A 17,005-nucleotide genomic window follows, 5' to 3' on the forward strand; every position below is an offset into this window, starting at 1 on the left:
TTGCTGTCTTATCTCGGAGCCATTTAACATTTAAGAGGGAAATATTTTCACTTTTACTCCACTACATTTGCCAGCGACTGTGCTAGTAACTACTTTGCTGAAGTATTACATACAAAACATATAATGAGCTCATAACACTTTTTAAAGATTTAACTCCCAAACAGTATATCATGAATTTAAAATAATTCCAGTTTACACATGAGTGCATCAGTACCAATAATCCTATGATGTAAAATACAATGGTAGAACAATCGGCCCATTTGTCTGCAAATACTTTTACTTTTGATTCTATACGGATAATACTTCTGAATAGATTTTATAGATTTTGAATGCAGTATTTGTTACACTGTTGATTGCTACTTTTATTAGGTAAAACATCTAAATACTTCTTCCACCACGGATAGTGTCAATCCCCCAGCTGAGATAATGCTGATGACATCACCAGTTTTTTTTTTTTTTCTTTTAACTCCCTCCAGAGCCTGAGAAGACACTAAACAACACAGGCTGAGTAGTCCACAGCGCTGCTGAATGAATTTTCTTAAACCAATCACAATCGTCATGGGCGGTGCTAAGTAGTGATGGTCAAATGAAGCTTCGTGAACCAATGTCTTTATTTTCTGAGCTCACTAGATGGCGCTCTCTGTTCAACAAAGGGTTGAAAACACACTGAATTGCCATTCCTTTAACCTTTTTCTTTGAACAGAGAGCGCCATCTAGTGAGGTCAGAAAATAAGGACAGTGGTTCGCAAAGCTTCATTTGACCATCACTAGTGCTAAGCGCTGCATGGAGCCCCGGAGCCGCTGTTAAATAGCCTCGGGGCATCCAGCCGAAAAGAGGGACATTCGGCGGAATTTCCGGCGGCAACGGAACAATCCTGGATGTGGAAGGTCGTGGATATAGACTACATTTAAGATGAAATTGAAGTTTTTTTGGAAAGCTCATTCTACTTGCTTCTAATGATGCTTTTCTTACCCATGTTTCACGTCTCCCTAAACTCTCAAAGAGAGGTGTTAAATAAAATGTTATCACGACAAATAGTCACAATGGACCACAATATCAGAAAAATGTTGACAAAAAAACAGAATTTCTCTTTAATATTTACTAGTGATGGCCAAATGAAGCCTCATGCAGCATTTTCTTTATTTTCTGAGCCCTCTAGATGGCCCTCTCTGGTCAACAAAGTGTTGAAATCACATGAATTGCCATTCCTTGGGCCTTTTTCTTTAAACCAAGATGACCATCTAGTGCCCTCAGAAAATAAATAAAATGGTTCACAAAGCTTCATGAAGCTTCATTTTGCCATCACTACAGAATATTCTACATCATCTGAGATGCTATTTCCTGGCTGACTCAGACTGACGAGGAGCACAATAATCATGATGTTGACAGTGATTAGCATAGACATTTCTGTCTATGAGATGAATGAATCAACATCATACTGAATAACCACACTTTTGGCGTTTTTCCATTACATGGTACCTGCTCGACTCGCCTCGACACTACTCGCCTCGACTCGACACACTGTGCGTTAGGGCTGAACAATTTTTGAAAATAATCTAATTGCGATTTTTTTTCCCAAATATTGCGATTGCGATTCGATTATTTGTTTAAGCTCTTTGTCTTCTGTATTATTCAACAAATAATAATATAATAATTTATAGTATGAACACACAATTACACACTAGACAGTTTAATAAGTAAAAATATAGTATATATCTATACACACACACACAACAGTGTATTTTTTTTACAGTGCACAGAGAGGAGCTGCCTCCAGCCCCTCCCCCTCGTGAAGTTGCGTGCTGCCGTGTGCACTTGTTCAGAGAGGCTATCGTTGCGTTAGCTAGTTGCTGGTGTTCTTGCCGTGGGATTAACTGTACTAATGAAACTGTTGAAACACCGCGGCCACGCTGCTGTGAAAGCTCCCCGAACGTCATTTATCAGTCTGATTGTTACCCCTCTCAGTGGCAGCTCCTCCACTCCATATCTTTATAACGGAGCTAACCGCTAACCGGAGCTAACCGCTAATCAGAGCTAATCGTTGCCAACCGAGTCTTGAGTTCTGTGTGCCTGTATCCATTAACTGCATGTATATACTCAAGCCCGAATAAAACCCTTCATTTTATTAAAATGTCTGTAAAAGTTTTAAACTACACCTCAGAGTTGTTTGAATGACAGAAATCAGCTCAAGGTACGACGTAGCGTTAGCGTGCTAGTTGATGCTTTCTCTGCGGAGTGCAGACTGACTTGCTCTCGCGAGTCATGTGACCAAATCGCAGCCTTTGCGATTAGGAAATCATGTTTTAACATATCGCGATATTATCGCAAATGCAATTAATCGTTCAGCCCTACTGTGCGTCCGTTTTCCATTGCAGATTTTAGTACCGCCTCAGCGTGGTTGGTCGTTATGCCTTATCGATACACACACCAGCGCACAAGTATAAACATCAGGCCACTTGAGTTTGTTTTACAGTTCTGTGGAGGCTCCACGCAGAGCTTTTGAAGTAGCCTGTGTAGCCTATGTAAAAGTGGCCTGATGTTTATACTTGTGCGCTGGTGTGTGCGCTGGTGTGTGCGTGGAGCCGGCCATGTGTGTGTGTAGTTAGGCTACGGCGAAAGCTCTGCCGGAGCCTCCACAGAAACTGTAAACAAGCGGCGCCGCAGTAAACTACTGTGACCTAACGCAACACACACACACAGAACGTCGAAGATGTGTGTTGCCAGAAGACACATTTTGTTTCAAATTAAGCTGGAGGCAGCAAAAAAAAAACAGCTGGCTAAACTGTTTAAAAATAGCAGGTTTGTTCAGGTCTGTCGCTTTTACGTCACCTTTTCGGCTCGCCTCAGCTCGCTTGGAACCTCGACTGAGAAGGTACTAAAAAAAGTACCTGTTAGCAGGTACCAGGTACTTTTTTTCGTAATGGAAAATCCAAAAAAGGCAAGTAGAGTCGAGGCGAGTCGAGCTGGTACCATGTAATGGATAAGCGCCATTTCTGTCACAATTTAACTGTCAAAGGGCCATGTGTTTGTGCTGTTTTGACCACAGACTATAAAGCTGGAACTCTTACAAAGCTCAAAGCTGTTTAAAAATGTCACTTGGGGCTAAGCTATCTATTTGTAGAGAACAGATTTAGAGCATTGAAGAAATGGATAACCAGAATAAAGCAGTGACATGCTCTTTGCTGTCGCTAATTAATCACCAGCGGCTCCTGATAAAACTCATTAGCCAGCCTGAGATTAAGCTATTAATCACTATGGGAATGCCAGAAAATCAAAGGTTCAAGAGGCGTGGATTGAATCGACACATTGCAAAGCCTGACAGAGGATGAAATGTTTATTTTTGACTTCTTCAACAGAACAGATGAGAACTGGAGTGGGGAGTGGTTGTCTTTCCACAGGCAGAACCTTCTGTCAGCTAGACGCACGTATAGCTGCACACGCGCACGCCTGCCTGCACGCACACACACGCACGCACACACACACACACACACACACACACACACACACACACACACACACACACACACACACACACACACTCTGGCACTTGTATTCCTACCCTTGTCAGAACCTTCCACTAAATAAATTGATTCTGAACTGTAACCCTCTAATCTGAACATTACCTGATGCAAATATAAACAAGGGACAGTATTTACTATGTCTCTCAAAAAAAGGAATTGATCCTAATTTTTTGTCAAAATTTCAGACAAAAGCAATCAACTTCAATTCCGTTGGATGCATAAACCATGCCCTGCAGGATCTGTGGGGGGGCTGCAGAGCTAAGCAGCAGGTGTGAAATTATACAAAAATTCACACAAATTCTGGTAGGTGACGAAATATACTAAAGCATTCCAAATGCTAATTATAACTGTGTTGTGATTATGTTGTATATTGTTGTATATTGAAAAATTACAAAATCTTTTTTTTAAGTAGCATGCAGATTAAAATCATTTCATCAAAACCAATCAGTACTAGTGATTGAAGTAAGTCTGTTGTTATTCTATATATTTTTTTATTACTGTAAAATGAAATCCCATCAAAACCAACAATGTGTAAGTGTGTTTCTCAATATTTTATGACATCCATACTCTTTGGCACTCAGCTCCAAGCCCATTGGTTCCTACTGAAGATGTAAATCTAATTAAAATGTCCATCCATCCATCCATCTTCGTCCGGGTTTGGTCAGCAGCAGCTCCAGCAGGGGACCCCAAACTTCCCTTTCCCGAGCCACATTAACCAGCTCCAACTGGGGGATCCCGAGGCGTTCCCAGGCCAGGTTAGAGATATAATCCCTCCACCTAGTCCTGGGTCTTCCCCGAGGCCTCCTCCCAGCTGGACGTGCCTGGAACACCTCCCTAGGTAGGCGCCCAGGGGGCATCCTTACCAGATGCCCAAACCACCTCAACTGGCTCCTTTCAACGCAAAGGAGTAGCGGCTCTACTCCGAGCTCCTCACGGATGACTGAGCTTCTTACCCTATCTGTAAGGGAGACACCAGCCACCCTCCTGAGGAAACCCATTTCGGCCGCTTGTACCCTTGATCTCGTTCTTTCGGTCATGACCCAGGCTTCATGACCATAGGTGAGGGTAGGAACGAAAATTGACCGGTAGATCGAGAGCTTTGCCTTCTGGCTCAGCTCTCTTTTCGTCACAACGGTGCGATAAATTGAATGTAATACCACACCCACTGCGCCGATTCTCCGAACAATCTCCCGTTCCATTGTCCCCTCACTCGCGAACAAGACCCCAAGGTACTTGAACTCCTTCACTTGGGGTAAGGACTCATTCCCTACCTGGAGTAGGCACTCCATCAGTTTCCTGCTGAGAACCATGGCCTCAGATTTAGAGGTGCTTCCCATCCCAGCCGCTTCACACTCGGCTGCGAACCGATCCAGTGAGTGCTGAAGGTCGCTGGCCGATGATGCCATCAGGACCACATCATCTGCAAAGAGCAGCGATGAGATCCCCAGCCCACCGAACTGCAACCCCTCTCCACCCCGACTACGCCTCGATATCCTGTCCATAAATATTACAAACAGGATTGGTGACAAAGCGCAGCCCTGGCGGAGGCCAACCCTCACCTGAAACGAGTCCGACTTACTGCCGAGAACCCGGACACAGCTCTCGCTTTGGTCATACAGAGATTGGATGGCCCTGAAAAGGGACCCCCTCACCCTATACTCCCGTTCCTCAAAGTGCTCCTTCCACCGCCCTATTACCTCCTCAGTTGAGGTCAACAGCGTCCCATCCTTACTGTACACAGCTTGGATGGTTCCCCGCTTCCCCCTCCTGAGGTGGCGAACGGTTTTCCGAAGCACCTTGGTGCCGACCGAAAGTCCTTCTCCATGTCTTCTCCGAACTTTTCCCACACCCGCTGCTTTGCCTCTTTCACGGCAGAGGCTGCAGCTCTTCGGGCCCTTCGGTACCCTGCAACTGCCTCTGGAGTCCTCCGGGATAACATATCCCAGAAAGACACCTTCTTCAGTCGGACGGCTTCCCTGACCACCGGTGTCCACCACGGTGTTCGTGGGTTACGCCCCTTGAGGCACCTAAGACCCTAAAACCACAGCTCCTCGCCGCAGCTTCAGCAATGGAAACTTTGAACATCGTCCACTCGGATTCAATGCCCCCAGCTTCCACAGGGATGCACGAAAAGCTCCGCCGGAGGTGTGAGTTGACCTGACCGAACTCACCACCAGATGGTGATCGGTTGACAGCTCTGCCCCTCTCTTCACCCGAGTGTCCAAAACATACGGCCTCAGATCAGATGAAACAATTATAAAATCAATCATTGACCTTTGGCCTAGGGTGCTCTGGTACCAAGTACACTTATGAGCATCCCTATGTTTGAACATGGTGTTCGTTATAGACAATCCATGACTAGCACAGAAGTCCAACAACAAACAACCACTCGGATTTAGAACAGGGAGGTCGTTCCTCCCAATCACGCCTCTCCATTATGAAGGTAAATATGGTGCAAAAAGGGAGAGCTTGTAGAATACAATGTGAGAACTTGCAGAACAAAAAATCTGAACTTGTATGTTAAAATTTGCACTTGTAAAAATTTTATTTGCACTTGTAAAAATAAAATTTGCACTTGTAAAAAATATTCACACACGTGATCTGAATTTGAAGTCATACAAAGAAAAAAACATGAGAGCTTGTAAAAAAAATCTGAACTTGTAAGTTGAAATTTGCACTTGTAGAAAATGTTCACACACCTGTATTCTGAATGTGAAGTTACAGAAAAAATATTCACAAATGTGTAGATTGATATTTACATGAACACAATGACAGCTGCAAACTTATAATGCAACATTTACTCGTATACTTTTTTTTTTACTTTGGTTCATTTTCCATCACAACCACAACTCAGTGATTACAACCTCTCGAATCTGTCACTGCAACTTCACATATGTGCTCTCTCGCATCACAAAGTGGCCAATCTGCGCACCTCGACTTTCACAACACTCTTGACGATACATTTGGTGCAAAACTAATTTGTACCTGTGGACTTAGGCTGTGGAGCTCTGAGCTAACAGAACGGGAAAAGCCTTCTTATATACAGTCTATGGGAAAATCAGGGTTTCTATCGCCAGGTGAGGGACAACTCTGTCCGGCTTATTTATGTAGCATGGAAACTTGGTGGAATAGCATGCTAGCGTTAGCTAGCTAACTAACAGCCAGCCCGCTTCTAAATAAATACCTTTTAATTATCTAAACACTTTTTAACAGTCAAACTAAAACACTGGTGGTGAGCTCCACGGCCTGCAGCCGCAGACGGACCGTCATCAGTGGGGATCGACCAGCGTAGCAACACTGCTTTTGCCAGAAAGCTTCGCTGCCGACCTCGACCTGCAGTCGGAGCTCCAGCGGGACACGGAGAGCCCCACATCCGGTAGCAGCGGCCCATCCCCCGGCCATGACCAGAGCTTGCTTTGCTGATGTTGTGCATCCCTGCTAAGAATTGCACCCGCTTAGGCAGAAACAATAATTTCTGCAGAATTCATTGCTGCCGAAAATTGCATCTAGGTAGCAAGGAAATGCTACTACAGAGTCTGATAAAACATTGATGTCTCTAAACCTTCTAAAATCCTAATCATTATTGATGAACATGACAAAGAGATTTACTATTGCCTAGTTTTTAAACAGTACTTTGCCTTATAAAATCATTATTTTCCCTAGTGGATGCAATTCTCGGCAGGGATGCGAAACTTGGCACCTGTTACCCACTGATGACAGTCCGTCTGCGGCTGCAGGCCATGGAGCTCACCGCCAGTGTTTTAGTTTGACTGTTAAAAATGTTTAGACAATTAAAAGGTATTTATTTAGAAGCGGGCTGGCTGCTAGTTAGCTAACGCTAGCATGCTATTCCACCAAGTTTCCATGCTACATAAATAAGCCGGACAGAGTTGTCCCTCATCTGGCGATAGAAACCCTGATTTTCCCATAGACTGTATATAAGAAGGCTTTTCCCGTTCTGTTAGCTCAGAGCTCCACAGCCTAAGTCCACAGGTACAAATTAGTTTTGCACCAAATGTATCGTCAAGAGTGTTGTGAAAGTCGAGGTGCGCAGATTCGCCACTTTGTGATGCGAGAGAGCACATATGTGAAGTTGCAGTGACAGATTCGAGAGGTTGTAATCACTGAGTTGTGGTTGTGATGGAAAATGAACCAGAATAAAAAAAAAGTATATGAGTAAATGTTGCATTATAAGTTTGCAGCTGTCACTGTGTTCATGTAAATATCAATCTACACATTTGTGAATATTTCTTCTGTAACTTAACATTCAGAATACAGGTGTGTGAACATTTTCTACAAGTGCAAATTTCAACTTACAAGTTCAGATTTTTTTTACAAGCTCTCATGTTTTTTTCTTTGTATGACTTCAAATTCAGATCACGTGTGTGAATATTTTTTACAAGTGCAAATTTTATTTTTACAAGTGCAAATTAAATTTTTACAAGTGCAAATTTTAACATACAAGTTCAGATTTTTTGTTCTGCAAGTTCTCACATTGTATTCTACAAGCTCTCCCTTTTTGCACCATATTTACCTTCATAATGGAGAGGCGTGATTGGGAGGAACGACCTCCCTGTTCTAAATCCGAGTGGTTGGTTGTTGTTGGACTTCTGTGCTAGTCATGGATTGTCTATAACGAACACCATGTTCAAACATAGGGATGCTCATAAGTGTACTTGGTACCAGAGCACCCTAGGCCAAAGGTCAATGATTGATTTTATAATTGTTTCATCTGATCTGAGGCCGTATGTTTTGGACACTCGGGTGAAGAGAGGGGCAGAATACATGTGTGTGAATATTTTTTACAAGTGCAAATTTTATTTTTACAAGTGCAAATAAAATTTTTACAAGTGCAAATTTTAACATACAAGTTCAGATTTTTTGTTCTGCAAGTTCTCACATTGTATTCTACAAGCTCTCCCTTTTTGCACCATATTTACCTTCATACTCCATGTGTCTCCATCATTGCCCACTTGCGTGTTGAAGTCCCCCCAGCAGAACTATGGAGTCCCCATGCAGGACTCCATTCAAGGTCTCCAAGAAGGCCAAATACTCCGAGCTTTTGTTTGGTGCATATGCACAAACAACAGTCAGTTTCCTCTCGTCCACCAGGGTGAACTCCAACGTAGCGGCGCTCAGCCGGGAGCTTGTGAGTATCCCCACACCCGCCCGGCGCCTCACACCCTGGGCAACTCCGGAGAAGAAAAGAGTCCAACCCCTATCCAGGAGTATGGTTCCAGAACCGAGACTGTGCGTAGAGGTAAGGCCCACCAGATCTAATTGGTAGCGCTCCACCTCCCGCACAAGTTCCGGCTCCTTCCCCCACAGAGAGGTGACGTTCCATGTCCCCAGAGCCAGCCTCTGCCGCCCGGGTCTGGTCCGTCGAGGCCCCTGACCTTCACTGCCACCTGTGTGGCAGCGCACCCACCCCCAGCGGTTCCTCCCACAGGTGGTGGGCCCATGGGTTGGAGAGGGAGGTGCCACGTTGCTTTTTCGGGCTGGGCCGACCAGACCAGGCGCCTCCATCTGGGCCTGGCTCCAGACGGGGGCCCCGGGCTTCCTCCGGGCAGGGTAACTTCACCTCTTCCTCGATGACTCATAGGGGTTTATGATCCATTCATTGTCTGGCCCCTCACCTGAAACCATTTTGCCAAGGGAGACCCTACCAGGAGCACCAAGCTCCAGACAACACAGCCCTCAGTTTCATAGGGACACACAAACCTCTCCACCACGATAAGGTGATGGTTCCCGGAGAGGCTTTAAAAATGTGTCACAAATATATAATTTTTTTTTCTTAAACGGCGTATTAAAGGGTAAATACTGTTTTTTTTCCAACCTGGACCCTATTTTTCTATGTTTTTGTGTCAAAGCGAATGATGGGAACAACAATCTTTGACATTGGTCCAGTTTTACAGTAAGCGAGATCGCTGCAGTTGACAGCGGCGAAACAAGCTACAATGTAAGTTAATAGGGCAATTGTCCAGCTTGTATTTACCTTCACAAAAGTTGGCTTGTTTTGCCACTGACAGACTCAGATTAATATTCTAAGTGTCTGACAACATTATGGAAAGGATTTCTAAGGAGGTCGACCTTTCTTAAGATCCTTTTTTTTAACATAAAAACATTCGCGAAATTGCATTCGCTAAACCCACCAGACTCATGTAAATAAACAATGATTTTAGCAACGTAAAATACAATTCATTCAAAGTCGACAGAAACAAAATAAAATTATGAAAAGCCGTTTTGGGTCGTCTTTCCACTTTTCCAACCAACACAACTCTAGTTTTGGTTGAAAAAAACACATAGTTTACCGATTTACATGTGAAAATATGCTGGCTCTATAAATGCTAAAAGTATTGCTTTTTAAAATGGAGTCTGGTGGGTTTAGCGCTAGCGACTTCAGAGCTTTCTGGTTAAACAGAAAGGTGTCAAAGAGGTTTTAAAGGTCTATCTCTGAAGGGATCCTTTCCATAATGTTGTCAGACACTTAGAATATTAATATGAGCCTGTCAGTGGCAAAACAGCAGTTTTGTGAAGGTAAATACAAGTTGGAAAATTGCCCTATTAAATTACATTGTAGCTTGTTTCGCCGCTGCCATTTAATACTGGACCAATGTCAACAAAAATTGTTGTTCCCATCAGTCACTTACACACAAAAACATAGGAAAATAGGGTCCAGATTGAAAAAAACGGTAGTCACCGTTTAACTTCCTAAATCAGTGTTAATCAAACAAACAGGAGGAAATACTGCATTTGATGGTATTTTCAGCAGCGGATTAATCGACATTTGATGTTCTAGTGAGTGTGGGATAATGTGGGATTAAGTCAAAAGAAACTACAGTGTATGTGTTCATAAAGGAACATGTCAGCCAATTCACCAGTGTGGTTCACTGATGTATTTTTATGGCTCAGAGGAAGAAGATATATCAGGCTGTGATACACACACTACTTGTTAGTAGATACATTTATTTAACCTTTAAGGTTTTTTGCGAAATTGAAGAAATATTTCAACAAATATTTCTGTAGGTCAACTTACAACAAGCTGTTCAGCTGTGTCAATTCAATCAGTTTTTGTGGCCATAGCTAGCTGACTTGATGTAGGAGGATTACTTTTTTAATTCCTCCTACAAAGCTCTGACTGGTTGATTGTTAACTCAAACCAGGGGAAACAGCTGTCCTTATGTGATAAAAAACACACAATACTTTTGCTAATTATTTGACATTGGCTATGTTGTTCCAAAGTTGAGTCAAGTCTGATCTAATTGTATAATTTCCATTTAATACAAAATGTACACTTATTGTCAAAATAGCTGTCATAATAAGTTTATACTAATACTAGTCTATATTTTAGGTAAGAGCTTGTCAAACCTCCACTAGTACGGAAGGGCCACATTTTTCACTTGTGGCCCTAATCCATTTCCGTACACTAGTGAGACTTTATTTATTTAGTTTGTTCTGTATTATTATATCAAATAACGTAAATGAGTCTATCAGTGGTTTTTCTGTTGGTGTGTTGATTTCATAGTGTCACACAACAACTCCTGAGAAGAACTAAAGATGTCATCATTCACCTTCCTTTATAAATAACTTAATAAATTTCAGCTTGATGCTTGGTGAATGCAGTCTCTGAAAATCATAACCCCATAAACTCATGTTATAATCCTAAAATAGATTTAACCTAAACCTTAACTGCATGAACATAATGTTAACTTTATTTCCTACTCTCAAACTCACATCATAAGAGGTGAGACCTGGAAAAGTGGCATCGCCTTGATAGAGATTTTATCTTTCTGTAGGTCTATAGCTGGTCGTCCCAAGCATAGTAAAATAAGTGTGCCGTCTTCTAAACTCATTGTGTTCCATGTTTATTTGATTGCTAACGAATAAAGCCTCTCACCTGCTCCGGGAGCGATGCAGATTGAGAAATATTGTTGGCTGGCATCAAATTTGTTGTAATTAAGCTAAACAAGGCTTTGCATCTGTGCATCTGTAGAAAAAAATATATCAATCACAGCCTCCATTCCCTGACACTAATTTGATTTAGTTCAATTTGAAGAAAAAAAAAACTGGGCTGAGTTTGGCCTGGCTCCGGGACCAGCTGGCAACACATTTTACCCCAACTATTCACTTCATGATCGGCTATTTAAGTCTCTCCAAAAGTCTGATATGCAGGAAGAGAATTGTTGGAACTATTCTTGGCAGCTTTACACAGCTTTTCTGAATATCTGAGTGTCTTACAGGACACAGTGGTATGTCAATTTTACTTTTTCATAAGATGTTCAGATGAAACATTCTTAAATCTATCAGATATCTAATATTGATATTCTAATGTTTTTAATTAAATAGCTTAACAATAACTGATAACTGTTTTAAACCAAATCACAAGCCTCTACATTGTACAGAATGTACAAAATTGGAATAATGTAATTTAGTGCTTTGTCCTTGAACATTATCTTTATCTGAGCTTTAACCCTCTGAGATCCAAGGGTATTTTCACATATCTTCTTAAATTTACCTTTTTAGGATAGTTACATAAAACTGATCCCCATGTGTTTCATATCAAAATGTTCAGAACAAAATCAGCTTTCCGTTTAGTGACGCCCACACTTTTTCTAGAGCAATGTGTAAAGAGATAATTTGGCGCTCAAGCTGAAATGTTGATGTTCACTTTTTGAAATTCCTCAAATCTCTTTTGAAAACAAACCTTAACTTATGATGTGTTGTACGAATTGTTTTGGTGCTTGAAATGAGTTTACCAAAGTCTTAGGTTCACAAAGTACTGTGATATATGATTAAAATAGTAAACAAAATTTCTGAAATGAAATTTTGTAATATCGCTTTTTGAGTTGGAGTGTTGTCAAACATTGTTTCGTCTTCAGAGGGTTAAGATACCACCTGGGACCTGGGGTTATGTGATCTTTCTCAACCTTCACATTGCATCATCAATAATAAAGAAATACAATATCTATTCTTTAAACATAGGGACAATCAGTTATTGAAATAGAATGAACGAAATGAACTGTCATTATCAAATATATTGTCTATTAGTGAATTGACATTTCCCTCTGTTAGCTTTGTAGCCCTTTCTAGGTCAGGACAAATTACACCTTTATCAGTATTATTGTTGCATGATGACCAAATTGAGCAGAGGTCTAATCAGCAGAATAACTGAAAACAACTGTACAGGGGTGCAGGACCTTTAGAAATCAAGGATGTAAATTACCTTGATAGATCACTTTTCTTCAGCATTACTCTCAGTCTGATTCTGACAATAAGCAGTCTTAAATGTATGACTGTGTTGAATAGCCTTACACATGTTGTTTTGAGTGAAGGCTTCCACTTACACTTGCTATCACACTTGCTTTGCTGTTTCACTTAGGCTACATAAAAATATGGACTAGAATCCTGGGAAATGTAGGACAAGAATTACCGCCTTGCGGTTGTATGTCTCCGCTGACCAGTCAAGTTTCAGTTTAGATCCATGGCTGTTCAGACTCATATATGTAGTAAAGACATATGTGAAGGTATTGAGTGTATATTTTGGCAAAACATGGATGCTTCACAAACACCTTCAACACGGCAGCTCAGAAGATCGATACAATCACCACAATTTTTAAGATTAGTGTCACAAACTCAGCATCCGACCAAGCTAAGTCTGTGTCAGTGGGGGTCCGGGGCCTTGTTAATGAGGCTGACTGCAGAGGGGAAGAAACTGTGGTGAGGTTGGTGTGAGGTTTTGGAGGCGTACAGGTCCTGGAGAGACGGCAGATTGCAGCCAATCACCTTCTCAGCAGAGTGGATGATATGCTGCAGTCTGCCTTTGTCCTTAGCATTGGCAGCAGCGTACCAGATGGTGATGAAGCAGGTGAGGATGGACTCAATGTAGAAGTGCACCATCATAGTCTTTGACAGGTTGAATTTCTTCAGCTGCCGCAGGAAGTACATCCTCTGCTGGGCTTTTTTTGATGAACGGTCCTGGGAGATGTTGGAGCCCAGAAGCGAAAGGACTCCACAGTGTTGACTGTGGAGTCACCCAGGGTGATTGGGGCGGGTGGGGCTGCATTCTTCCAGAAATCCACATTCATCTCCACTGTCTTCAGAGAGTTTAGCTGCAAGTTGTTCTGACTCCACCAGGTCACCAGCAGTGTTGGGAGTAACGCGTTACAAAAGTAACGCAATTACAGTAATGTATTCCTTTTTGCTGTAACGCAGTAATATAACGCATTACTAATTAAATTTCGGTAATATTATACTCGTTACAATCTCAGTAACGCGAGTTACAATGCATTTTAACGCAACATTTAGTGGTGCATTGTTTTTTTTAAGAATTCACCAACACCGCGACACATTTCTTCACAGGAAAAAAAAAAAAGCCGTATTATTTTCCTGTCGCTGTATTCAATGGTTGAGATGACTGCAGAGACGAATACATTTGCGAGATGGATATTATTTTCAGGAGTTATTACGCTGCGTTGAAGTGAGCTGTCCTGTTTCTGTTCCCGTGGTCAGAACCAGAGACAGTACGGACAGCATGTATGTCCCAACAGGTGACGGTACGTCAGCGGCTGACAGATATAAACATGTTGGGAATTAATGTTTAGGCTTGCTACACGTAAATATCATTGCATTTTTATCAGCCGTAGAGAGTAACTATGCCTGTAGTGGAATGGCTTCGAATGACGACCAAAAACGCTTGTCTTTTACTGTGACCGTTTACTGTTCAATATGTTGCAGTTTTACAAACAAGAAAGTGAACAACTTGAGCCTGATGGACAGGTTGCATCTCAGTAAGCTAGCAAGAGTAGGCTACACAACAGACAACTTCTGTGTAGCCTACTTCAAAATAAAAGCACTTCCTGTGACGGTTCGCAGTAAAACTAAATTACAGTTAAATAAGGTTGTGTAGGCTACCTTTTCACAAATCAGCTGTAAATCAAGTACTGTAAATAATGTTAATAGTGAGTTTTAATCACACTATAATTGAACATTTCCTTTAGAGTGTTTTAACCTAAACAACATGAATTTCTTATTGAAGTGCTATAAACAAACATTTTACAACAATGCCATACTTTTAATTGAGTATTTTCATTTTCTCCTACTTGCCTATTATACGTTTTACTTATCTATTTTGTATAGCTTTAGTTACTTTGCATATTTATATTAATTATACAAAATATGAATAATCTATGATGTATTAAAGTGGATAAATAGGAGACTTTATTGATCCGGTGGTGAAATTCACAAGCTAGCTGCCAAATCAAACTTCCCCTGTTATTTTGGTGAAAGTAACTCAAAAGTAATGCAAAAGTAGTGTAACGCATTACAATTCAGAGACAGTAATATTGTAATATAACTAATTACTCTCAAATGACAGTAACTAGTAATCTATAATGTATTACATTTTGGAAGTAACTTGCCCAACACTGGTCACCAGGTGGTCAATCTCTCACCTGTAGGCGGACTCATCCCCAGGTAATGAGTTCATATTTGAGTCCAAGTGGACATTTATGCCAAATTTGAAAAGATTCCTGAGATATCGCGTTCACAAGACTGGGATGGACAGACATGAGGTAACATTGACCTGGACCTTTAACCAGTGGATGTTTGTGCCAAATGTGAAGAAATTCCCTCAAGGCATTCCTGATATTACCTTGCATGCCAACTGAATTCTCACGATATCACAAGATCAAGCAAGAAAATCCATCAGCATCCTGTGAGGAGCTACTGGCAGCTACAGGCGTGGATGAGGTGTCTGTGACGGCCGCGGCTGTTCGTTCAAAACAACAATTGCGAACGTGATAGACAGATGGTTCAACCATCAACCATCTGGTGCATCAGGTTATCCTGAGATATCGCGTTCACAAGAATGGGACGGAGGGACAACCCTGAAAACTGCCTCTGGCCATGGCTGTCGCTGTGGGCAAGCAGTGGACAGTAGTCATAGTTTGTGGGACAGAGGGTGGTTTCATTCATTTTACTTCTTTCACTTTAAATACACCTTTCACTCCCTCCTCTTTCGTTTGAAGGCCATCCATAAAAGTAATTTGATACACCCTAGTGATAATGTCCCTCCTGCCATTACACAGATGGAGCAGGAGATATGTGCGTGTAAGCGCAGGTCTCTGTGTGGAAAAGGAGGAACCAATACTCAGGGCCTCACATATCTCTGTACACTGTCTAACCCCGAGAGCTCTGGGAGAACAGCTGCAATTGATAAGCTTCACGTAATTGCTCAGACACCTGCTAGGCATATATTCAGACAGTAAGAAGACTTGGTGCTGGATTAGAATGCTGATTTGGTATATTCCCATGAGCACTGTCTGGGAAACTGGACCACAATGTACTGACACCTCGATTGGTTTGAGCTGCTGACATTTTACAGCTTATTGCTGGACACACAAATGCTCAAACACACAATACACACAATATAATCCCCACTAACAATCCCTAAAGGCTGCAATGTTTACCACCACAATACGAAAATGAACACCAGACTGACAATTTTACTTTTGTCAGAACCTTGCCTCCAGGAGGCTAAGATTTACATTTTGACCTTGTGACTGCACTCCAGAACAGGTTATGGAAAGGAGTGGGTTTGGCTTTAACAGTGGTGGATAATGATGTGATACACATTCCTGCTGCCAGTGTGATGCTACTCCACTGAATGATGGTAGCGGTAGTGCACCAAGAAAAACATGGATACCAAACACAACAAACGCTGGCCAAATATGCCCAGATCACTCACCACTGCTCATAAAGTGAATTACTGTGAGGGCATGGTATAAAACTGAACACAACCCACATTAGTGCATTGACATTCTTTACCAACTCAGAGCTTCTTTTATCTAGGTTACAATAGCTGGACAGTAAGAAGACACTGTTTGAGAGATTTGATTAAAAAATGATGGAGACATGTCACATCTGTCCCAAGTTGAAACGATGTCCTTGAGGCTATGGAATCACCTAAATCAAAAGGGGTCTTCCTGTGGGAACATGAATGCACTTATGAATGCTGATGTTTCTCACAGGCATAGGTTGTCATTTATCTGTTTTGATTGGTTGCCAAGCTTCAAGAGGGTGAGTTTTAGCTAATATGAGCCTGTCAGACGGCAGACGCAAGGATGAGAGTACAGATATGGATGCATGAGAGTGGCGTGCAGCAAATTATAGAATGGAGTAATTTTTCGTTGACCATGATGGACAATAAATGATAACCATCATAGAGTACATGAAGATTTAGCTTCTGTCTGCCTCTGTTTGTTGATTCAATTACCTAAAACTAACGGTGAGCCCAGTGCAAGGTTGGCAACACAGAAAAAGGACGTTGGGCCTGGTTCCAACCAGTCAGTGTTGCTGGGAACCAAGGCATTCAGTATATGAGGTGGCCAATAGCCTGTTAGTTGCTGGTGCAGCTGAAAGACTTAGTGTTTTTCCTGGAAATTCTTGGACTTGGTCTCGTTTCCTAAAAAAAAGATCCTTAGGG

The 17,005-nt window shown here is 41.9% G+C and overlaps 1 protein-coding gene and 1 pseudogene across 1 annotated transcript in view; both read right to left on the reverse strand.

Moving 5' to 3' along the window:
* Positions 1-17,005, reverse strand: part of LOC118495060 — a 1,111,612-nt pseudogene that overhangs the window by 871,910 nt on the left and 222,697 nt on the right.
* Positions 1-17,005, reverse strand: part of LOC116059056 (seizure protein 6 homolog) — a 97,665-nt gene that overhangs the window by 39,831 nt on the left and 40,829 nt on the right. The window lies entirely within an intron of this gene.

The sequence above is a fragment of the Sander lucioperca genome, chromosome 5, assembly GCF_008315115.2.
Source record: "Sander lucioperca isolate FBNREF2018 chromosome 5, SLUC_FBN_1.2, whole genome shotgun sequence".
In the NCBI taxonomy this organism is placed as follows: domain Eukaryota; kingdom Metazoa; phylum Chordata; class Actinopteri; order Perciformes; family Percidae; genus Sander; species Sander lucioperca.